At 39.7% G+C, this 25552-nt stretch overlaps 1 protein-coding gene across 3 annotated transcripts in view; it reads left to right on the forward strand.

Annotated features, from left to right (window-relative positions):
* LOC127575040 (putative Polycomb group protein ASXL2) overlaps nt 1-25552 on the forward strand; it is a 158325-nt gene that overhangs the window by 31673 nt on the left and 101100 nt on the right. Inside the window, exon 2 of one of the 3 annotated variants that reach the window (XM_052024651.1) lies at nt 15591-15667. The exons of the other annotated variants lie outside the window; for them this stretch is intronic. The gene's annotated coding sequence lies outside the window, so the exon portion shown is untranslated. The remainder of the gene's footprint in view (nt 1-15590; nt 15668-25552) is intronic. 3 annotated transcript variants of the gene reach the window in all.

A 25552-nucleotide genomic window follows, 5' to 3' on the forward strand; every position in this document is an offset into this window, starting at 1 on the left:
TACAAACATTACGTTATGCTTCAGCTGAACTGTGTTCACCAGTGGAATACCTCTCTCGCAAGGAGCACCTGTTGGTGTTCACCAGTCAGCTATAGGAAAGGGAGGGGTGAGGTGTAGAGTGGTGGTGAATGCTGCAGTAGAATCTTCTAGTACTACAAGAGCAGAGGTGCAGCAAGTATGGATGACTGAATCCTGCCCTGGTTGCTAGTCCTCCAGGATTATTTTGGATGGTGCTGAAATTAGGGATAAATCCTTTGAACGATGCTGCCAGCAGCCCAGAACAAAACACAAAGTAGTGCATATAAACAAAGTGTTTTTTGTTAAATTTGGAAAAAAATTGTAGATGGTGTTGAAAAGGATGCTTGGCTGCAAATGGCAGTTGCACATGTGAGAAGGAGTTGGTCTTTGGATGAATACTTCAGGAACGTTCATTATCAGAGTTTGTAAATGTATATCCTGTATGTTTTACCATATCATTTGTAAAATTTATTACCACATTATGGGTGGGGATTACTGATCTTGTAGTACTTTGAGCTAAATCTGGGAACTCTGCTATTAACTAGCCATTTGAGCAACTAGACTGTTGGTTCTATTGCAAGCAGTATGTGTTCTGTCACAATTAAAAATTAAATTGTGGTCTCAAGACAATTGATTGCTTCCATTGTAGTCGTAACGGAGCATTGGCTACTGATGTTGTATTTGGTTTGTTAAGCTCACTGTCGAAGACCACATACATGCCAATCCTACTTGTGTTTTCATTCCACTCCAATTTTTAGTTTTTGGCTTTCTGAAATTAGTTTTGTTTTGGCTTTGCCTTGTACATCCTGTTGTCCATTGTAATGAACTGTGAATCATTTAAGTGGCAGTTTAGAATTTGGGAGCCAGATTTACTGACTATAAGATGTATGGCAATTCCTGCAACTCAGCTAAAATAGCTGAAAGATATTTTTATTCGAGTATCCTGGCTCTTCCCGCTGCAATTTGCCATTGCTGCAATTTCAAAACCAACTGCTCATAAGTGAACGAAAGCAGGTGTGGTTTATAATTTCCCCCGGCTTCCCTGAGAGATACAGTTGACGTGTAAAAATTCAGTTATGTAGCATAGCAAAAACACTTCAAACCTTAAGGGTGCTTACCCAAGTTCTTAAAATACATTGAAACCAACTATTTGACCTTTAGCTCCCTTTTAAGTTCTCTTTTGGGATGCAGGGATCACAGTTCATTTTCTCCATCTTGGCACGATCAAAGATATCTTTATTAGTCACATGTGCATCGAAACACACAGTGAAATGCATCTTTTAGCATAGTGTTCTGGGGCAGCCTGCAAGTGTCACCATGCTTCCAGCACCAACATAGCATGCCCACAACTTCCTGACCTGTACGTCTTTTTCTGGAATGTGGGAGGAAATTGGAGCACCCGGAGGAAACCCATGCAGACACGGGCTGCAGGAATTTGTGTAGGATTCGAATGCCACAGTAACTTTTGTCCAAATTTCAATCCTTGGTGATTTGATTATGTTGTCCATTCTTTTGCCCACACCCTATTTTGCCCTTGACTGAGGATGTCATACATGTTAATGATTTGGTTGAGAATTTGGTCAAAATAAAGTCTCCTGTCTCCCATCCAGAATGCAGAAGGTAACGATAACCAGCACTTGTAACACATGCAGCGTCAATTTTCCTCATTTACATTTTGGTCAAATACTGACGATTTCCACCTGGAATCTTCCAGGAGTTTGTGAATTCCGTGGGGTAGAATGTTGTGCAAAGTTTTTCTTTGAGACCTACTGCAGCAGGACCTAATGAAGTGGGAAAGCTGCTAGTTTCATCATTTCTTGTTGTGTGTGCAGTTCCAAGACATTTCCATTAATGATTAATTTCAGATTTGCTCATTCCAGCTGTGAGCTTTCACTTTCCCAGCACTATCACATGCCAGCAAACAAATGTATCTTGCTAAGAAAGACAGTTCAAGCTTCAACTGGCAGGGGCGATACCTGAGGATTTTGTATCTTCCATCCCATTCCTGATTTATACCATATTCAGAAAAGTAGCATTAGGTAAGTGAACTTTATAACATTGTTGCATACCAACAGAAACAAATGGGGGATTTTGTACAATGGCTTTCAGCCATATCTCGAACAATTCAGAAAGGATTGTCGTCCATTCTGAAAATGATTACTAATGTAGGATCGGAGTACCATAGCAATTGGTACCACAGAGAATTTCCAGTAAGAATGTTGGCAGAGTGTTAAAAGCGTGATAAAGTGTTGCAGAAGTCCTTTCCGTTGTCTGAGTGATACACCTACAAATAGAACTCAAAATTATCAACAGCAATTTGTTTATTTCCAATCAGCTGGTTGATATTTGGAGAGACTGTTCTTTGAACTTTGCAGTGAGAGCTTGCAAGTAATTTAAGTGACAATTAGACCTCATTTAGGCTGTCTCGTTGCACCCAATGGGGTAATCAATAAACATTCTCCCCCACATAAACTTTAAAATGAAGTTCTCTATATCTTCCAAGAGTATGAGATCTGGAGGGAGATACTCCATGCAATCATACTGTACAGGCAGAACACCAGGTCAATGCCCAAACACTTTGAAGATCAATCAGAAATTACTTCAAAATGTATGCAAACTCTGCACAGTCCCTTCCCAAAAAATACAATTTCCTTAATAAAATGAATATATTGTGTTAAAACCAGCCAACATTGTCATATATGCGTTTGTTTGCAATGTTTGATGCTTGTTCTACTCACTGAACTCCAGTAGGTTAAACTGCTGAAAACAAGATTCTTGAACCACACATAAGTTGAATTGTAATTTCCCCAAAGAGCAGCTGCAAAATTATTTTCAAATGCTACCTTTCGCAATTAAATATTCTAGATGGTAGATAGTTTACCAGACTGTCTTTTTGAGGCTGCTTCAGTCACGTATTGTTAATTTGAGACAAGTTTGTCTTTGAATTTTGAAGATCTGCTCGATCACCTTCTCAAACAACGCAGTCTAAATCAAGTTTCTCAATCAGTTGTCCAGCCATGAGGAAGATGAAATATGTGAAAGACAGCAGAATATTATAAACATTGTGGTTTTCCCCAGGGATTTTTTTTTTAAAAAATGCCCCGAGGAAACAATAGGAGGCTGGAAAGCTGCCAGCAGCAACATTTGTAGGCTGGGAAATATGAAAAAGACTTCATATGTTGCATGTTTAATATTGCAAATTTTGGGAGGCTTGGTAATGGCAGCAAAACTTTCCCACAGCATGGTAAATGAAGATTTAGACAACTGATATCACTTCATGTAATTGATTCACTTTAACCTTTTGTGGACTCCTATTGCGTCTGTCTGTCAGGTTTAATTAATTAATTGGAGATGGTAGTGATGCAAATTCAGAATTTTTCATTTTGCTTAGCATTTGCTATAAACTGGAGGTTGGTCATAAAATGAAGTAATTTTCATTGTGGTCTATAATCTTTAGTATTCATGCACTTTTAAAGAGTACTTTTATACAAGGACTATAAAACTGAACTTCAAGATGCAATGTGAAGTTGGTATATAATTTGCATCACCAGCTGATCTTTATGTTGGATAATATTTACCCTGGAATCTGAATCTTAGTTCAAATTCTGATCATATTTCAAAAACAAAATTACACATTTGTCACAGTCAAAGGAATAACATGCTTTAGTTGTATATTTGTATTTTGCAAAACAAGATAGATTCTAACTCAGTAAATTCTGACAAGTAAGTTGACCCAATGACTTCAGAACTCATTGATTTTCTTAGAGTATATACATTTGCCGTTTTATCAATAAATAAATATCAGGAACAAGTGTATCCATTCTTGCAAGTAAACATTTTTATATTGTGAAATAAATACTTCATGGTCTTCACATTTTGTCTTATTTATAGATCAAGCAAGACTGGTGTGCAGTTGCATTACTACTTATATGATTAGTGACCACTGAAAATTTCTGTCACTCAAGATTCAGCCAATTAAACTTAATGCTTTTATTGACTATGATAGTACTTGTGTATGTACTTTCACAGTTAATTTTGATCCCTCTACTCTGCACACCCTGCCCTTATCACTGCCCACAACCCCCACCAAACCCCCAATTCACTCACTTGCACTCAAAGACACAAGCAAACACAAACTTGTTAATTGTTTTGTTAATATCTTGGTATTGCAAACCATTGAAAACGGAATTGGAACAAAACAAGAAGCTGAATGTGATTTTTTTTCTAAGTGCTCACTGAGAATAGAGATCTGTGATTGTACTGAAAAGGAGGAAGCTGTGTCATAAAGGTTGGAGCAGAAGCGCCTGGACAGCCAGATGTCACCCTTTCCTACCTGTCACTACCAGTGAAATGGTGATGTATCCCACCATTTAAACTTTTTACCATGCTGGGGGTTAAAGAAGTTTTCAAAATAACCATTCACGATCCACCAAATGTTAATGTTGTGATGACTGAATTTTGACAGCTTGTTTCTTGGGAGTTGCTGTAAAGATTAATTTTTTTCTTAAACATTTAATATTTTAGTAAATTTTCTGTACAACAGAAATCATAATATAAAAGTTGATAATACTTAACTGAAGTGAACTGACATATCAGAAATGTTTGTGGAGATAAAGTAGATGAACAGGTATGCCAGCTCGTGGATGTTGGGGTGGAATCTGCTTCAGTTACTCAGGATTAAATAAAGAGGTGCTTTTTTAAAAAAGTTTAAAAAGGTCATCAGGACATTAACTTTAAACTTTCAAGTTACAATGGAGTTGTGTAGTATGGCATTATGCTAGCTTTGATCAATTTGGCTGTCTTTTTCAAATGACCATAAAAATCCAGCTGTTTTATGAATGGCTCTTGAAAATCTGGCAAAAATATAGTTGTTCACATTTTTCCAGTTTTTGCTTTTCCTCTCCATGTTAAGAAACCTTTTCCATTGGCACTTGTCACTGACCAGTACACTGCCCAAGTAGCCATCTTTTGTGTGTAGGCTGAAACAGAACATTCAGCCCACAATGTTGTGCTGACATTTTATCCTGCTCTAAGATCTATCTAACCCTTCTTGCCCACATAGCGCCCCCCCCCCCCATTTCCCTATCATTCATGTATCTAAGAGCCTCTTAAATGTCCCTAATGTATCTGCCTCCACAACCTCTACTGGCAGTGCGTTCCACACACTCACCACTCTCTGTGTAAAACAAAAACTTACCCCTGACATCCCCCTTGTATCTTCCTCCAATCACCTTAAAATTATGTCCCCTCGTGTTAGCCATTGTGTCAGTAAGGCTACCAAACTCTGGTGGCAAGGAATGCTATGGCAAATTACAAACATGTTCTTTCTTGCTGGTCATCAGAATGAGAATCCTGCTTTAGTCAAAACCTCTGTCTAGAATATTCACTTTTGTTGAACTTGGATGAAATATGCATGAAGCAGTCAACAAAAAAAAAGGAATTGATTCCTTTAGCAGGCAGGAAGTGGTGAGCAATACATTTGGGAAGAATTGAAATACTGTAAGAAATGCTGAGTTTTCAAGTTTCCAGCAAGAATTAGTTGTTTCAGTTGCACAAATTTAGAAACTTGACTGTGAGTCTTCAACAAGGATGCAAACACAAAGAAGCAAGAAATACATTATCATGTTGACTCAATGACTCAAATTATTATCCCCCAATTGTCATTGCAGTGTTTTCATTTACTTCTCACCAATTTATATTGTCTCTGGTGAAAAGTGCATAAATTGTAGAATCATGGAAAATTTGCAGTGCTGTTTGTCTGTGCTGATAAATAATGTTCAATTTAAAGCAGATGAACTGGTCATTTGCCCTTATGTGTTGAATGCTTGATCACACCTCTGCGCGTGAAAGCAAGCTTTTCGTAATAATCTGTTGCAACATTCAGTAAATTATTTGTAGTTTCTGAGACTACACTCATTCTGTTGCCAGCTGATTGGCTAGGAACTACTTAAAAGCCAGAAGGAAGTGATTTGTACACAACTGCAGACATTAACAAGGATGTGAAGCTTTGAAATGGTTTTGGAGGAGCCCATTAGAATTCTACCTGTGGTGAGAGTCTTGAAGAGAGACTGAAAAGGCTGTGATTGTTATTCCTGACGGATGATAGACACAGGTGCTCAAAATTAAATGAGAATTTAATGAAATTAAAGAAAATAAAAATGCTTCTATTGCCCAGAGGACACATGATGGCCAAAAGATAACGAGGAGTTGGTGGTTTCTTAAGCTTTGAACTGTCGTAATCTGGAATATACTTGCGGAATGGATGGTTGGATCAGTACTCAAAGTGCTGTGGGAAAAGAGCAGGGGTAGGAATAATTTGCTTATGACGCATCCTAAAAAGAAGTCCATATATTTTAAAAAAAAGCTCTTACAAAAAAAAAAATTATTGACATTTTGGTAAGAATCACCTCCTCTGCGATGATTCTGTAATGATCATTTTGCTTTGCCTTCAAATTCTGGCTTCTCTAGTTGGGTGCTGTAATCTCATAAACAATTTCAAGAAACTGTCCATAGTATCCTGGTTTCTAAGTAATGATCCCAGCAACATTGGGACACTCAGAATGATGATAGCAACTTAACATCATCTTGTTTGATTTGGCATCATTTGTGAGGAGTAAAAATGTAAGATGTTTTCTTGTAAATGAGTAATCATTTGCAGACTTAACTCTTGGTTTCTGGGTTATCCAATGATTGTTTACTGTACATTAATATCAGCAAAGTGTTCGATAACCATGGTGTCAAGAAGCCTTGTGGTGACTACCTCAGTTAATTTTGATTTTAAACTAAATTTTGCATGTGAATTTGTGCATAAATTGATAAAGATGGAATTTAGAGTCAATGTTCAAAGTTAGTTCATGTAATTGAAAGCTTTATCATAAAAGACCAATTTAGACTGGAAGATTTGAAATTGGGAGATTTCAACCTGTTGTGTTTTCTTAAAACATAAAATAATAACTGGCAGTTATTGTGAGTATTAACATTTGCTTCTTTACAGTGTTAAAATCAGAATTGAATCTATTTTAATTATTGGTATTCGTTTATTATTGTCGCATGTACTGAGATACAACAAAAAATTTAGCTTTGCAAGGCATCCATACAGATAATTCCAAAACATAAGTACTTTGAGATAGTACAAGGGAAAAGCAATAACGGAATGTGACAGTTACAGAGAAAGTGCAGTGCAGCTTGACAATAAAGTGCAAGAGCTATGACAAGGTAGATTGTGAGGTCAAGAGTTCATCCTTAATGAACAAGAGGTCCATTCAAGAGTCTTGTAACAGTGGGATAGAAGCTGTCCTTGAACCCGGTTGTGTGTTTTCAAGCCCAATGGAAGGGGGGAATGAGAGACTGTCCATGCTGGGTGGAGTCTTTGATTATGTTGGCTGCTTTTCTGAGGCAGCAAGTGCAGATAGAGTCCATGAGTGGGTGGGTGCAGGCTGGTTTTCATGATGGAATGAGCTGTGTCCACAACTCTGCAATTCATTGTTGTCTTGGGCAGAACAGTTGCCATACCAATGGTGCAGCTATAAAAATTGGTGAGTGTCAATGATGACATGTCAAATTTCCTAAAATTACCAAATTAAATTCAGAATAAAATTCTGACTTTAAAAATAACAACCTTGATAAATGTCAGAGAAAATTTTGCTTTCTCAACTTACAAACTAAAAATGAAAGTTTACAGCACATGCAGGCAGCCAGGTTCTGTGGAAGATACTTTTATTGTGTGACCCTGGATGTCTTTTTGTAAATGGGGTTTGTTAAGGCCCCATCTGTGACATTCCTACCATTCTGAAATTTGGTACAAGACAATGAAAATACGTGAGGTTTAATGCTAAATCAACTTCTCCTTGATATCTTCTGAATTGCTTTTCAAAAGCAAAAAAAAATCTGCTGATGCTGGAACTCTGAAATAAAAACAGATGTCGGAAATATCCACTATGTCTGGCTTCATCTATAGAGAGAAAAAAAGCTTGAGTTAACTTTGCAGGTTGCTGGCCTTAGCTAAGAACTGACCTATTTGAAACAAAATGGAAAGGCTAGTTCTTTGAAAACCTGCAACTTTAACATCACTCTGCTCTCTCCACTGATGCAGTTTGATCTGCTGCATATTTCCAGCATTGATTTTGATATTCAATTTCCAGTCACCACTGTATCTCAGCCAGCACCATCTGTGTCATTCCATCTCTCTTGGTCTCCATCCTGTCACACACATTCCCTTTGTTTTCTCCATCTCCTCTTCCATCTCTGCAATTTAAAATTAATCTTATTTTCTAACTAATCCTTATTCTGAGGAAAGGTCATTGACCTAAAGCATTAACTGTTTCATTCTCAATAGTGTTGCCTGACCTGCTGACTATTTCTAACATTTCCTATTTTTATTTCAATATCATTTTTGAGGCAAAGTGTAATTTAAACAAACATACATTCATAAACAAGAAAAACTTGATTTCACTAAAATTTTAACCAAAAACTCATATACTTTCAAATTGTGGAATTATTTTTAAATGGACACCCACTTGCATTTATGTAACTGCCTGTAAGGTAGGAAAACATCACAAGACCCTTGGCAAGAACACTGTTTAACAAAACTCAACACCAGGCGTGTGAAGGTAGATTTGATTTTAGGATGAAGGAATGGTGGAGAGATTTGGAGAATGAAGGCCGAGGTAGCTCAAGTCATGGCTGCCAATGGTTGAGTACTAAAAATGGCAGATGCACAGGAGTGCGGAGTGTTGTGAAGTTTCAGAGAAACCCATTCAAAAAGAGATCATTAAGTTGAAGACCCTTAAGGAATGTTGGTCCACAGCTCATATCGAGGTCCATCCATAATGTGCAAGTTCAGTAACCAGTTTAGCAGAGTTTCCAGCAAAGACTGAGGATGAGTTCACCCTCCACAGCTTTGCAATATACCGTACATTACAAGATTTTGGAAATTGTGTCATTGCCATTTTCAACATGGCCCTGATAACACTTGCGAAGTGCTTTGGGTAATTTTTGAGTTCTTGCAGCTCTGGTGCGCACATTGAAGATCTCCAAATGTGTTGGAGCAACAGGAAGAAGTGATTCTTGCCTCAGAACCAATCCATACAATCAGCACATTAGTTTTACAACAGAAACTTGACAAGATGACCATTGCATAAGGGATTGGTCTTGCACTGCCATCACATTTTGATGCTATTTGTGATTTGAGGCTCTCTTGCAGGGGTTGGTGGAGCAGGGATGTGTTTAGAAATGGGAATATTTAACACAATGATCCCTTTATGGCCTCTGATATGCCATAATTTATTACTTGGTTTAAGTTACATTTTTGAAAATGGAACATGACGTACAATTGTGGAATCCAGTTTTCATCCCCAGCATTATTGCCTGGAGTTAATAATTTGTGAACAGTGAACATTCATATTCCATGCTCCTGATGTCTCATCAGTTACGATCAACTCCGTAGTCGAAAGTCTTATAAAGATTTTCTGACTGTGCAGGACTTGAGCAAGTCATTACAACTCTTTCTGATTACCCAACCCTAGAGTAGAACGTAATGTTCGAGTCGACACAAAAGAAGTCGACCGGAGAAGTGTGAGGTGGTACACTTTGGAAGGACAAACTCCAAGGCGGAATACAAGGTAAATGGCAGGATTCTGGGCAGTGTAGAGGAGCAGAGGGATCTGGGGGTTCATATCCACAGATCACTGAAAGTTGCCACACAGGTGGATAAGGTAGTTAAAAAAGCTTATGGGATGTTAGCTTTCATAAGTCGTGGGATCGAGTTTAAGAGCCGCGAAGTAATGATGCAGCTTTACAAAACTCTGGTTAGACCACACTTAGAGTACTGTGTCCAGTTCTGGTCGCCTTATTATAGGAAGGATGTGGAGGCATTGGAAAGGGTGCAGAGGAGATTTACCAGGATGCTGCCTGGATTAGTATGGATTATGAGGAGAGACTTAAGGAGCTAGGGCTTTGCTCATTGGAGAGGAGGAGGATAAGGGGAGACATGATAGAGGTATACAAAATATTAAGAGGAATAGATAGAGTGGACAGCCATCGCCTCTTTCCCAGGGCACCAATGCTCAATACAAGAGGGCATGGCTTTAAGGTAATGGGTGGGAAGTTCAAGGGAGACGTCAGAGGGAGGTTTTTCACCCAGCGAGTGGTTGGTGCATGGAATGCGCTGCCTGGGGTGGTGGTGGAGGCTGATACGTTGGTCAAGTTCAAGAGATTGTTAGATAAGCATGTGGAGGAATTTAAGATAGAAGGATATGTGGGAGGAAGGAGTTAGATGGTCTTAGGAGTGGTTTGAAGGTCAGCACAGCATGGCGGGCCAAAGGGCCTGTATTGTACTGTATTGTTCTATGGTTCTATAAGCTTGGTTCAGAACAGCTTTGAAGACGAACAATTTGCCAGTCTTAAATAACACAGACTTTTCTATTTGAGAATGTAATGATATGATAATTAAATTGTTCAATTCTCTATGGATTTTGCCTACTTTCCCATTGTAACTTGATTAATTTTAAAGCTTGGGCTGTGTCGTCTGACAACAGAATGGGCAAAATAACTTTATTGTTAACTTGTATTTTGATTTCTCAAGCACATTTTTATTTGGGCTGAGAGTTGGGGGAGTATTTTAAACAGAATTGTTTAAAAACAGCAAGAAACCAAAGCTCGTGAGTCAGGATATTACCAGAGAGCAAATGATATGAATCAATTCCAGAAAGACAAATGTGTTTAGAGTACTTTGCTGCACTAATGAGAATAAGAATTTGAGCAGAAACCCATTTGGGTGGCGGGGGGTGGGGAGGAGGTTTTGTTACCTGCAATTTTGATTAGATTTATTTCGAGTATAGATGTGTACATGCACAATTCAGTAGTCCCTTCCCATGCAGTTCTTTTCTACAAATTTGTTGTAGAAGATTTGATTTTTTTTTATAAATTGTATTTTCCCTGTTGAAAAAGATCTTGGCTTTGCTACTTATTTTATATTTTGGTGTGGTCTACTCACCAGATTCTGGTTGAGAAAAATTAATGTAATTGTGCAGATAACAGAACATGTGTGAAGTGGATGCTGTTTTCAGTTTATTTTCCTGTAAGAAGGCATTAATCCCTGGAGATCACCCAACCTTCTCAACATACAAATTTCTCATTTACGAACTATCAGTCAAGGTACACTAAAAGCGAAGCGGTTCTGAATTGCAACAACTTTGATGCGACTAGAGCCACTGAATCTCCCTTAGTGTAAGACACACCTCAGATGTTAACAATCTTGCCTTGAGTTAGAAAGTTGTAGATTCAATGCCTGCTGCAGGAACTCGAGCAGATAATCATAACTGATTTTCCAGGGCCTGCACAGAAACTGTGTATTGAATGAGATGTTGCTTGGGGTCTCCTGCTCCCTTAAGTGGAAAAAAAAATCACATAGTATTATTTTGAAGTGAAGGAGTAGTTTCACCCAGTGTGGTGGGCAAACTTGGCTTTCAAATGATATTAGAAGCTGTCTGTTTGTGAAATCCTGCTGTGGGCAAATTGATCAGTGTATTTTCTACCTTACCAAGTGCAAGTACTCCAAAACAGGCTCAGAACATTTGTGGATGCTCTCAGGTTATGAATGGTGCTGTACAAGTGCAAACTATTTCCTTTTTTTAAATGAGCAGCTTTCCATCATAATCAGTCTCTTACTACCAAGTCAATTTTGGATCCAATTTACCAACTTGCCCTGGATCCCATTGGCCCTAACCTTTTGGACCAGCCTCTCACACAGGACCTTGAATAAAAGCCTTGCTGAAGTCATTCATGCACTTTTGTTACCTCTCCAAAAAAATTCAATCAGTTAGTTCAGACAGGATGCACCCTTGACAAAACCATGCTTAGTCCCTGTCTTTCCAAGTGATTATTCATCCTATCCCTAAGAAATTTTTTTCAATAACTTCCCTGCTACTGATGTTAGGTTCACAGATCTGTCATTACCAGGCTTTTCCTTGCTGCCCTTCTTGAAAAGGGGGACCATGTTTCCTGTCTTTCAGTCATCTCGTACCTCACTGGTGGCCAGTGAAGATTTAAAAATCTCAGCAAGAGCCCCAGCAATCTCTTCCCCATTATCCCACAGCAGCCTGGGACATAATTCATCCACCTTTCGAGGCTGCTAAGGCATTGAGACCCTCTTCTTTATGTATGAAGATTTGCATGAGAATTTCTCCTTCCGCTTTGCTGAATCCTCCATCTACTGTCATGAACCAGCAACAAAAGAAACACACTGAGCATGATTCAGTGTTAAAAACTATTTTATTAATCACTACTTATGATAATACGTAAAATAAAAGTAAAAATGTTAGTATGTTAGAATTCAAAAATGTTAAACCTTGAACGTTAACCCCTAAAGCTAAACTCTTCGTGTGTGTGTGTGTGTGTGTGGCAAAGTCCCAAACTCCAAGTTCAGGAATGGTTCTTAAAGTTCAGTTCCGCAAGCCATAAGGTGAAACATGAGCCAAGGCTTCTTCAACAACCACCGTTGTCTGAAGATAAGACGTAGATGTAGAGAACATAATTACGAAGTCCAAATGTTCCACGATGGAACCCAAGCGACACTTCAGTGTTTACTCGGTAGTGACTTCCTCACCCCGAAAAGTATCCGAATCGTGGTCGTCCACACACAAATACCTGTTTCCTTCTACAGGTCAGCAACAAAGTGAACTCCACCAGATTACTTCCAATTTCCATACATGGATTTCAGTGGCAGACACAGTTATAGTTTCCCATCCATCGATAGAGAAAACTAGCAGGCTGGTGTCTCTCTGCCTTCTCTCTCTCTCTCTCTCTCTCTTCTTCTTCTGACTTCTTCAACAACGTCATTACGTCCTTTATCTTCTATTGACTTAAGCACGCCCCACACACACACACGCGCGCACACACACACACACACACACTCTATCTTAAAGGGACTTTCACTGAGTCCGTAACACTACAAAGACCATTTCCTTTGTGAATGTTCATTGAAAAGTATTAATTTAGGACCTTGCCCCCTATACCTTCTGGCTCCATGCATAGATTGCTCCTGTTGTCCCTAACAGGCCCAACTCTTTCCCTGGTTATTCTTTTGTCCTTAATATACTTAAAATGCCTCCTGATTTACCTTAGTCCTATCCACTAGTGATATTTCAGGACTTCCTAGTTTCCTTTTTAAGCGCCTCCCTACACTTTTTAATCTCTTGATGGGCTTTCCCCATCTTTAGTTCTTGATGCCTGCAGTTTGCTTTTTTTCTCTTTATCCGACCCCCGACATTCAGGGTTTCCTGTTGTTGATACCCTTGGCTTTAATCCTTGCAAGAACATGTTGGTTCTGAATTCTTGCTATTTCTCCTCTGAATGCTCTCCACTGTGCAGATGTTGACTTAGCTGCAAGTAGATGTTGCTGTTTTACATTTGCCAGGTCCTCTTTTCTTTTAGTGTAGTTTGCCTTCCCCTAATTTAGGACCTTTTATTCCTGGTCCATCCCCTTTTTCCATAACCAGTTTGAAATATACAGAGTTATGGTCACTATCTTCAAAATGCTTCCTCCACTTGACCAGCTGCATTCCTCAAACAATGTCTAGTAAGGCTCCTTCCCCAGTTGCTCTATCTATCTATGTACGGCGTCAAAAAGCTCTCCTGGACACACCTCAAAAATGTTCCTGCCTTTTACGCGAAGGAAATCCAAGTTACTATTTGGAAACATGAAATTCCCAAATACTGAAAACCCTATTTTTAACCACATCTCTCTACTATTTGCCTACATATCTATCTCCTGTTGAGTGTTCGGTAGTGTGTAATAGACCCCCAGCCAAATGACAGCACACTTGTTTCCAATCTCTACCCACATGGTCTTGTTCAAGGAGACTTCTAGGGTATCCTCAATTCTGAAGTAATTCATTCCTCAACTAACAGTGCAATGCCACTTCCTCTTTTATATCCCCCCCACCCCCCCCACCTCACCCGAAAACTCTGTTCCCCAGGATGCTGAGTTGCCATTCCTGCCCATCTTTCAATCATGTCTCAGTGATGGCAACAACATCGTATTCCCATGTATTAATTAGTGCTTTGAGTTCATCCACGTCTTCAGTTGGATCCTTTGCATTAAGATGGACGCAGTTTGGCTTTGTTTTCCCCTGATGTGTATTTACTCGCTACACAACCAACTGGACTTAATAACTTTTTCTCCTCTCGGTGATTGTACCTCCCCATCTAAACATCTACTCTGAGCCCCATTTCACTGCCAACTCAATTTAAACACTCCCCAACAGCCTTGCAAATGGTGGGTTGCACTGTCTTGTACATTTTTTCTGTACCTGTTTGATGTGACTTTCAGAAGGGTTTAGGACTGGTAACAGTCTATTTGGGATGTTACATCATTAGCAGCAATACCACTCTGAAATACTATTGGTAAGGACATGGCTTGTGCCACATTAACTCTTGATGGCCTTGAAGGCATTGCTGGAGGCCTCTTCGAAAATGGCTTTTGAACTTTAAACAAAAATGTTTTTGCAGCTCAAGATGCTGCACTGTTACAAGCACTTTCCAAGCTGCATTATCAATTCACCCCAGCCCAATCCCTCGACACTCAAATATCCCTTCCATAGGCTGCCTGAACTGAGCAAACATTTCCCACTCACCCAAACTGTCCAGCTGCACTGGGAACCTAACTTGTTGGGCACCAACAACAATCAAGTGAGATACAATATTGATGCAGCTCAAGCTGGTACAAAAGCAAATTCTATACCAACATACCATCTAATGAGCGTACAATTCATAGTTGTCAATTTAACACCTGAATTCAGCCTGTGACTTGACTGAAAGACCTGATTTAGCAGTCTTTCCTAAGTTGTCTGTTTTGTTTCCTGAAGAGAATTTCCTCCATTCTTATTCCTGATAGAATTAATATTCCATTTTATTTTCCTCAGGAATAATAAAGGATCCACACAAAAAAATTAACAAAACTGCAGTGTTTGCAGCATTTTTAAATTTTGTTCCTTGTTACTTTACTATTTTATCATGTGAAATGTATTCATTTTAAAACAGCTCTGTAATTAGTTAACTGATACTCTGCCCAAATATCTATTTGTATAAGTGCTGTAACAAAATACTGCAAAAGTTCTTGTCTTGTGCAAGGACTTGCATTGTTCATGCTTTTCATCAGAGCTCTGGGAAAAGAAGTTTTCCTTTATTTAATTGTGGTCCCAGCCTGTAACAATTAAGGCTAATTTTTTTTTAAGGAAATTTCCTTGTACTGGCACTGCTTAGTTTTTCGTATTATAGCCAGCTGCTCTATTGTTGAGATTTTATTTGGCAGCTCAAAGTTTTTTTCTTCTGAAGCTGGGTAAGTAGAAAACCTGCGTGTTAAATAGTTTTGCTGGACAGATAAAGTTGATCGCATTAAATGTAAGTTGATTTGGTACCCGCTGTTTTCTTTTCATAAAGACAAATGATTTGGCTCAATGTACTGTTAGCATTGCATAATGACCAATTGATAAGCCTAGAACTGGCAGAAAAGGCCTGTGACATCAAGTCTTCATTAAAATATACTATGTAATTCTTCTTTCTTTATTTTAAAGATTGACAATTTGCAGAGCTGGAAAATCAAGCAAACCCAGTCGCTGTTTTGAATTTCATATTGCCCACATTGAGAAGGGTGAGATGCCAAGAAATATTATCTAAAAACATTATTATATGTTTATGTTTTTGAGGATTGTTTGAGTGAAGCAAATGTTGCACGATTCTTTTCGCACTCAAAACTGAAGTAAAGATTGTTAGATTGAAGTAATAATTTGAAAGGACATTTGAAATAATATTGATGAGACAACTGTTTCTGTGAAATCAGTGACAAATACAAAGAAGTAACCAAAATTTCTCACAGATTAAGGCCCCAGTGAATAACAAATACCTCAGTCGTTTTGCCAGCAGGTAGTAATAAATATGGAAATCCCTATAAAATAAGTCAAAATAGAAATGGATACACAGTAAAGATAATCTTTTATTTAATACCTTGGAGCTTTCAAATCTTTGTTTATGAAGAACTCATTTTGTGTTTAGCATGCTCTCAAAGCCAAGTCAAAACTTCCTTTGTTTTGAGAAAAAGCCAATTAATATGTAAGTACTGTGGAGATTTCAGTAATTGCTCCAGTATGTGTTGTACTGGTTTGACCTATTTTGTGGGGAGAGAGAGATGCTCCGTAAGTACATGGTTCAAATTGATGAACTGCAGTTTTTACATTGCGTTTTTAATTTTGAGAACATTAGTGATGATGCATTTATGAGGCAGCTTTAACATGGAGAGTCTGGTAGGATGGTTGTTTTGCTCTTTGTTGCTTTTTTTTAATCTCTGTGCTCTCCCCAGGCCTTCTGTCCATTAAGTGTGCCTGATGGTTTAATGTGTACAAATGGTAATCAAATCCAAGAAGGAGAATTCCTTGTTAACAACATTGGTCAAAGACCTCTTGAGGCTAGAGGTGTTCCAATCAATTGGGGACCTGCTGGATTTTTTTTTGTCTCAAGGATTGATATAAGAAATGTTTTTTTTTCTCTTTACTCTTGGTAAACCTTGTGAATCTCGACTTCAAAAGCAACCTATCAATTCCACAGAGGCTGCTGGAATTCGTGAAACTGTTCACCTTTATTATAATTAATAACAAATAAGCATAATAGTTGAGGTGTGTTTGCCCGCGAAAACAAAAAATAAGCAGATGAATCTCTTTCTGTTGTAATAACAGTATAACAGATAATGTTCTCTCATCCTACGATAACTTGGTAAAATCAATCAGTATTATCATTCAATCATAAACATATTTAACAATGACATTATTTGTATGGAAAAAGTGAAACATTGCACTGTTGGAAATCAAAAATTAAAGCTGTAAAGTCAGACAGTATCAGTACAGAAAAAATGATGTTATCTTATATCAGAACTATTAATGCTGTACCTTGTGTGAAAGAATATCCCAAAGAACTTGAAGGCTATAAAGGTATGGGCTGTAAATTGCTACAGAAGGATCAAGAGAGGAGACAAATGGCTTAGTCAAAAAGATGAGTTTCCTGAAAGCTTTTAAAAGCAGAGACAACAGCAGTGAAGTTTAGGAATTAACTTGCAGAATGTAGGATTGAGGCAGGTGAAGACTAAAACAGAAGGAATAGAGTGAAGATAGTTTGAAACTTTCCTCTTCACAACTAGAGCAGAAATGTTCTTCCATGCCGCACAAGAAAAGTTGTTGCACAGCGCCGAAAATTCCACAGATACTACCCGCCCTCCCAGGGCCACCTGATCCTCCGTGAGCAGCAGCAGCCCTTCGCACTGTCAGTGCTTAAAGTTGGTGCTCAGTCTTTAAATTAAGGAATTTAAATACAGCAAGTCTGAAACATAGGCCAGAATGTGCATTATGTATCCATGCACCAAAAAAACTTTAAAATCAACAACCCAGTATGTTAGATCTCTTTCAGGGAGAGGTGCATACTGAGCCTCTCCCTGGGGTGGTGGTGCGGAATTTTAGTTGTTCTTTCAAAGGCAAGGAACAAGAAAATTCCAGAAGGTAGCAGCAGTTGTGGACGGTTGGCTTGGAGGATCAGAGGGGAAGAGGAATGGAAGTCGTGTTCCAGAATCAGAGGGGCAGTAGTTTCTGTTGGAATAAATGTCTGGCAAAGATTTCACAAACATGGGAACTTAAAGGTCTTGAGGTGGGAGAAATTTGTTTTTGTTTGCTAATTGCAGATGTGCACTTATTGGCTGTTGGTTGCACTTGCTTTTGCATACTTAGAGTCATTGATTTGGGGTCCATTTGGTTTGTTTGGAGGTGTATAGACAGTGGCTGACAAAAAGTTAGGCTGAGGCACTGATTTGGATGAATTTCCATTCCTATTGCTTTGTTTTGTTACGAATTTACTTCTGCCATTTCCCAATTCTTACCTTTTTAAATGAATTGAATTCAAATTTATTAATTTTACTTCGAACTCCTAAAATATGTCATTGCATACCTTTGGGCAATTTGTGCCTGAGTCACAATTGATGCACACAATTTCACTGAAATCCCAGCATAGAAACTTGCCATTCACCCAAGGCAGTTCACCTTGGCTTTTATTCTTTTAACCACTTGATCTAATCTGTATACTCGCCCCTTTCCTGTACCTCTTTTTTTGCCCCATCTAGGTCCTTGTCATCTCTTCTGGTTCTCCTGCTTGCCTTCATACTTTCTCTCACCACTTGCAACCTGTCATGTGAGTATATCTTGGTTGGTTCTTTGTTCAGGAGGATGCTGATACATTCCATGAATCAGGACCTGCAGTAGTACTGCAGAGCTGCTTGCCTGCTTCTTAGTTCATGCTGCAGGTTTGAGAGGGCCATAAGGATGTCTCCTCGGACTGTGTGATTTAGAAGAGACTGATGGTTAGCCTTTCAGTTTGCCAACATGTCTGAGGGTAGAGCCACTCAGAACATTGCCGTGAGCTGCTGCTTACCCATCTAAACTTGGCAGTTCTCCTCCAACATGAGAACACAATATCATCTTTGCCTCATATTTATTTACAGGCTTGCTAATACTTGCAATAGTTCTGATTTTTTTTTCAGGCTAATAGTGCAGAAAGTAAGGGATTAATTCATAACTGAATGTCACTGAGGTATTGACAGATATTCAAATGTGATGATGTTTTCAAGTTCAGCCATGTGATCCCATTAGTTTCATTTCCCCATTTATTTTCCTGTAATCTATTCTCTCTCACATTGCAAATCCCCTCAGATTCTACCACTCATGCACACTTGGATTAATTTATAGCAGCCAATTAACCTACCAACCTGCACATCTTTGGGATGTGGGAGAAAACCAGAGCACTTGAGGGAAACCCCACATGTTCATAGTGAGAACATGCAAACTCCATGTAGATGGCACCTGAGGTCAGGATCAAATCTGGGTTACTGGAGCTGTGAGGCAGCAGCACTATCAAATGCTGAGTAAGGGTGGGAGATGCATGTGCTAATTATGAAGTCGAGGGTGCAGATGTTTTGTGCAAAATTAATCTTTCCATTTTGTCTGGGAATGGTTAACGTAAAAGTGAGTTATGCACAGGTCCTCTGCTCTCTGTTAGGTACACGATAAGAAATGGGAGCAGAATAGCATTTGGCCGCCTGAGCATGCTCCCCCATTCAGCAAGATCATAGCTGATCTTCCTCTTCAACCATTTTTACTGCCCTATCTAGATACCCCCATGATTATTTTACTCTTTTTAGGTTTATTTTGGGGTTCTTCCTTTTGTTTTTTCTTCCCTTTCCCTTTCTATGTTAATTTAAATGTTCCCCACTGCACTAGTCGCTCTCCCAGCAAGAATAATCATTGCCCCCTTGAATACCTTCGGTCTTTTTATCTGACTTGGCCGCTCTCTTTCCCAGTCATGACCTCAGTCTCTCAGGAATCTGAACCCTTGCCACCTGCACTATTTATCCTCCTACATTTCCTCTCTTGTGTTACTTTTCCTGCACTTGCTTCTGAATGCCCTCTGTGGTAATGTTGCGATTAATATACTGTAGTCCTCATTTCTACTCTCGCTCTAAATCCTACTTGATCATCTTTATAGGAAATTGCAACACAGAAATCATGCCTTGGCTAACTCTGGAGAAGAGCTGTTGAATCAGTACTCTGCTGTTGTCCCAAAGACCTGCACAGGTTTCCTTTTACACGTATATATCCAATTCCTTTTTGCAAGTTTCTGTTTAATCTTCTATCACCACCCTTTTGGGCAATGTTACATGATCTAACATGCGTGCAGCATTTAAAACAAAAATGAAAACAGAAAATGCTAGAATTACTCAGCTGGTTGAGCAGCATCAGTGGAAAGAGAAACAGAACTAACTTCGCAGGTTGAAGATCTTTGGTCACAGCTGTTCTGACACTATATCTTTGATCTGAAACATTAACACTTTCCTGTTCCACAGATGCTGTCTGACCTGTTGAGTGTTGCTAGCATTTTCTGCTTTCATTCCGAACATCTGCAGTTCTTTGATTTATATTTTGAAATAAAGTTTCCTCATCTCTGACCTGCATCTTTTGCCAATTATTTTATTTTAACGCGCTTTCATTATCAATCCTGCTTCTAGTAAAAACGATTTGCCCCTTCTTCACTGTGTCAAAACCTCTCCATATGTTGAGTACCTCTACCAGATCGTATCTTGATCTCTTTTCTAAGAAGTACAATCCCAGTTTCTCCAGTCTGTTTATTCACAATAACTGAAATTCCCAATCTTCATTCCATTCTGGTAAATCTCCTTTGCAGCTTTTCTCAGGTCGTAATATTCTTTACGAAGATGTTGCGAGAGCTAAAGAATTGCAGTTAGAGTGAGAGAGTTTCTTGCTTGGGGTCGTCTTCTTTTTGAACAAGGGAGAATTTAATTAAGATGTGTAAAATTATGAGGTCAGTGTGAAGGACCTAATTTCTCTGAGCAAAGAGGTCACTAATTAGGGGACAAGGGTTTATTGGTTAAAAAGATGAGAGGGGTGTTGAGGAAAATATTTTTCACCCAAGTGTAGTTGGGATCTGGATCTCACTGGCTGAGAAACCCTCATCACCTTTAAATTATACCTGGATGAGCACTTGTGGGGCATTACCAAAAAAGTCGTGGAATGAATGCTCGAATGTGTGCACCATCCAGGGTCCAATTATTAGTTTTAGTTAACTTCATAATAACCTGTTTGCACTTGCACTTCGTGTATTTTGTTTACAAAGACAGGATTTCATATGTTGCTTTAAAAGCATTATCAGGTTGTCTTGCCACCTGCAAAGTTTCAACATAAACTTTGACTCATCTTTCAAGGTCATAATGCAATTGTAGTGGACTTTGACAAGGATGCGATGAGCAATGAGGTTGGGCATAAATTATGCAACTTAACCATACACAATTCAGAGAAATGTTTGGCCCGTCTTCCTTGTGCATATGATTTAATTATTTCTAAATCACTGATTCCCAAGATACTGACACTGTGAAATTCTTGGATAGTTTTTTCTTGGCAATGTTGTTAGCAGTAGGTTTTTTTTTGGTTGTTATCAGAATGAAGTGTCGTACAAAAGCAGAAGGGAAGTAGTGCAATGCACTAACTGAAATTTGAACATTTTTACATATGCATCATGCATGCATTTTGAAATCTCATATCATTTATCTAATAATGCATAACACTTCATAAATATGGCATTACTACATACTTTGTGCATGGGGAGTCCAATCTCAACAGCATGGACATGCCCTGTAGCTGTGCTATTGAACACATGAAAGAATATATTGTAAGTTATTGCATCACTCATGTACACTTTCATTCTGAACACCAACCCTCCAGTACACTGAAGATACATGGACTGCTCACAGAAGGCATCTCAAAGCTCTGAAGAGAAACCACCAGCATCATCTCTGCAAAATCTTCCAAATCCACTGGCAGAAAAAGCGAACCAACTTCAATGTTCTCTCACAGGCCAATATCTCCAGCACTGAGGTCCGATTGCATTTAGTCAGTTCCTTTTGGCAAGTGACATCAATCCAAAGCTTGAAACCGGACTCCCAAAACAGACTCCATTCCAAGATTCAAGGATATTCTCAAAGCCTCTGTGAAGAAGTGTAACATTCCCACCAACTTATGGGAAACCCTGGCCCATGACCTCCGAATGTGTAGAAGGAACATTTGGAATGCCATTGAGTACCTTGTCCATCTGTCAGGAGCACACAGATGCTCAGTGAAAGTGGTGGAAGGAACACACCACCACCCAAACCATCTGCCTGCCTGCTCTGTCTAAAGCACCTTGTGCTCCGTCTGTGTCTGAGTCCACAGATTCTGCACTGGCCTCATCAGTCATCTTGAGAACTGGCATGGAAGCAATTCATCCTCAATCCTGAGGGGCTGCCTACAAAGAAGGACTATTCCCTCAGTACGTTTGCCTCCAGATCATTCCAGTCAGCAGTATCTGAAATGTGCCACCTTTAATTTGCAGCACATGTTCAAGCAAGGATCAATGCCAGCAATTTGCTTCCTGAGCAGAGAGCATCAGACAACAAGGGCACATGGCCTTATCCAGGTTGCCGAAGGTTCTAAGAACAAAGCATCCGTGCACCTTGGAAGCTTGTAGGTCTCATTTATCTTGTGGTCCTCTGCTGTACCCATTGTAGTAGAGCCAGTATGCAGAAAGGATAGCTGTGTCTTGGGCACAAAGATTATCCCTTCTGTTCTTGGTTCCTCATTCCAGTCTGACCTGGTTGTGCTAGCAAGCTCTATTCACACATGGTCACGGGCCTCAAGGAGCAAAATGCCATGGGGTTCCTCAAGATGAGATTCCATTGGCCAGACTAATCGAGGATACTTGCAGTACTCTCCTGAGGGAGTCTCGGTTGTTGTCTGCTGCATGCTATAAACCATCTTGCCATAATGAGAGTAGAGCACAACAGTTGAAGGGCAAAGGAGGAAAGTAGTAGGTGTCAAGGAAGAGAGGATTTCTAAATGAGTAGTCGGGGTTCAGATGAGACTGCCACTCCACTAGCTCAGGGCTCACACAGAGAGCAGTTCCTGCCTGATTTGTTGCTAGTGCTTGCCACCATTTGGAAGTCTCATCATTTCCCCTTTCATTTAATGGCATTACCATTGCGAGTTCCCCTAACAGCAACATGCTGATAAGAAAATGAACAACCAGGCACTTGCTGTGGCTGCAGGACCATGTTGGAGTTAGCAAATGTTGCAGAGTTGGGACTTGGGACTCAACGTCTCATCTTGTGGCACAACTCATGTGAGAGAAGTTCTTATTTGCTTTACAGGCACTGAATCCTCTCTGCTTGCAAATATGATTGAGAAGAAAGTGCAATTTCATTATACAGAAAGCATTTCACTGTAGCCACAGCACTTGTTGTAATCTTGCTGAGTTTTAACTGTTGTCCCACTTGGATGGAGTTACTGCAGTCCCATTTTCCTCCCCATCAGAAAGAACAGCTTTGACATGTAGTACCTAGAAAGACAAGGATAGCTATCACTTTGATTTTCACAACATTGTAAAGTGAAGTCCAAGTCACTGACCATGCTCAGTTAGAAATATATTTTCCCATTAATGTGTGTTCATAATTTTACATTTGGAGCTCCTCCCACAGCAGTGATTAGTTATCTCAAACCCTGCAGTGAATGAGGGAGGCAGCACCTCAGCACCCTTGATGCTGATTTCCCTGGTACAGTGACCACCCATGTGGAGATAAATAAAGAGAAATGCAAATCTCTAAAGTGAAACAGTTCCAAATTGCCATCCCTCTGTTAAAGATAATTTTGGTGTCTTTCATGACACAAATAAGACTCTGAATCACACAGGATGATATCTTAAACATTTACATATGTGCATTCACGGTACCACCACCGGGGAGGAGGTACAGGAGCCTGAAGACTAGCACTCAATGTTTCAGGGACAGCTTCTTCCCCTCTGCCATGAAATTCCTGAACAGTCCATGAACCCATGAACACTACCTCATTATTCCTCTTTTGCACCATTTATTTGCTTTTGTAAGTTATAGTAATTTTTCAGTGATAATAAACCTGATTCTGATTCCCTTAGTGCCTGTATTTTTCCTGTAATACTGTTACACGGCCATTCCCCAATACCTGATAGCTCCCTTGGAGTAGATGAAGGCATAGGTGACTGTGCAGGGTGACTACGAGCAGCTCTGGGCCTGGATGGCTTGACTTTGAACTGCATCAGCCTGAAACACTATCTTTATTTATTTCTTCACAGATGTTACCCGATCTCTTGAATAACTTGAGCATTTTCTTTTTTTTTATTTCAGATTTCCAGCATCTGTTGTATCTTGCTTTGGAATTGCAGGTTGTTGGGCAACTGTGGGGGAACTGTCTAAGTGGCTATGGTGGGAGCATGAGTGCTGGCATCGCATATGCACTCTGGTACTCTGCTTCTGTGCCACTTTCCTGGTCAGGACATTAACCAGCGTAGCATTCTGCTGGAGAACAGATTGCTGGAGTTCTCTGAGATCCTTGACACCCAACAGGAGTGGAACCCGAGCCATGAAGGCATCCATCAGAATTTGTGCAGCAACAAGCTGAGCTTGCATATAGATTCCAAGGTTTGCACTGTGACGTGTGTAAATGGGTCTTTGGCCCACGCTTCATTGACGGTTGAGATCTCTGTCCTTGGATACTGCACTATGGTGGTGTCCGTTAATATTGACATGGAGAAAGCCACTTCATTGCTGGAAAGGATTGGCTCCAGATTCTGCGTTTGGGCCTGTGTCAGGTCGGAGCTGGATTTCCTCATGCTCCACGACACCTCACCTGGAAGAACTGGCAAGCTGAGTGATGCCCCATGTGTATGTTCAAAAGCTGCTAGGTGAAAGTGCTCAAATGAGTTCTCCAGAGTAGACCTGGTGTACAGTTTTACCTTATAGCAGTAGACACAAGAGTTTTGCTTTCATTGGCTTGGCTGGTGAATACCCATGTCTGGTGACTCACCTTGTGTATATCCTACCTCTTCAGGTATCAGCTACTGTTCAAGAAGCACCAGCATCTGACCAGGTCAGTCAAGTATTAGATGTGGTCATTTCTAGTCTCTGTGGATTGGGATTTCCTGTCTCTGTGAAATGACAAAGTGAGAAATGTATGATCACGGTGAGGGGAGTGGTGGTGAGGAGGTCAAGTCACAGTTGAGGGGAATGGTGGTGAGGAGTTCAGATCATGGTGAGGGGAGAAGAGGTGAGGAGGTAAGCTTTGGTGAGGAGGTCAGATTACAGAAAGGGGAGAGACTGTGAGGAGAAGGTCATGGTGAGGGGAGAGGAGGTAAGGTCATGGTGGGGGAAAGGCAGCGAGCTGGTAAGGTCACGGTGAGAGAAGAGAGTGGGTGAGGAAGGCACCTGTGAGCTCACAATGTAGATTGGGTGATGATGCGGGACTTGTGGGTGGTGGGAAGGAGGATACTGCAAGACAAAAATTACAGTTCAGTTAGATATTATAGAAAATCCATCACATCTGTTCGGCACTAAAATTATAGTGACCACAGTGAGTGACTGTTGCAGCTGGTATGTCCGTATTTGCAAAGCTCGGGGACCGCCCTGTTTGTACAGATACCTGAAAAGAATCTGAACTCTTTGCCTGCATTTCTGCCTGTTATTACGACAGCAGAGGGCAGAGTTGTATGGCATTGTAACTTTATTTAAGCAGTTTTTTTAAAGTTCCTAAAATGTTTGGTAAATTTGTTTCTCATTTTGCAAAGTGAGACAGCTTTGCTGCCTGAGTAATTCACATGATACTTGTTTACTTGCTTAAGGGGAATAATTTCAGTTGTGTGTGCAGAAAATTAGGGACGTGGATTTTTGAATTGTTGCACAGTAGTAAGGTACAGATACTTTGAAAACTGAAATATACTTTAAGTACTCAGATGTTTCAGGCTGAAAATAAAATGTTCATCTTTTGCATCATAAACCCACAATGCTTGCCAATAAAGTGAGCTCATGTGAACAAACACGTGAAACTTAGTCTTCACGATGGAAAATTCCGGCTTGTGAAGTAGTTATTCATTC

Source organism: Pristis pectinata, chromosome 10, assembly GCF_009764475.1.
Source record: "Pristis pectinata isolate sPriPec2 chromosome 10, sPriPec2.1.pri, whole genome shotgun sequence".
In the NCBI taxonomy this organism is placed as follows: domain Eukaryota; kingdom Metazoa; phylum Chordata; class Chondrichthyes; order Rhinopristiformes; family Pristidae; genus Pristis; species Pristis pectinata.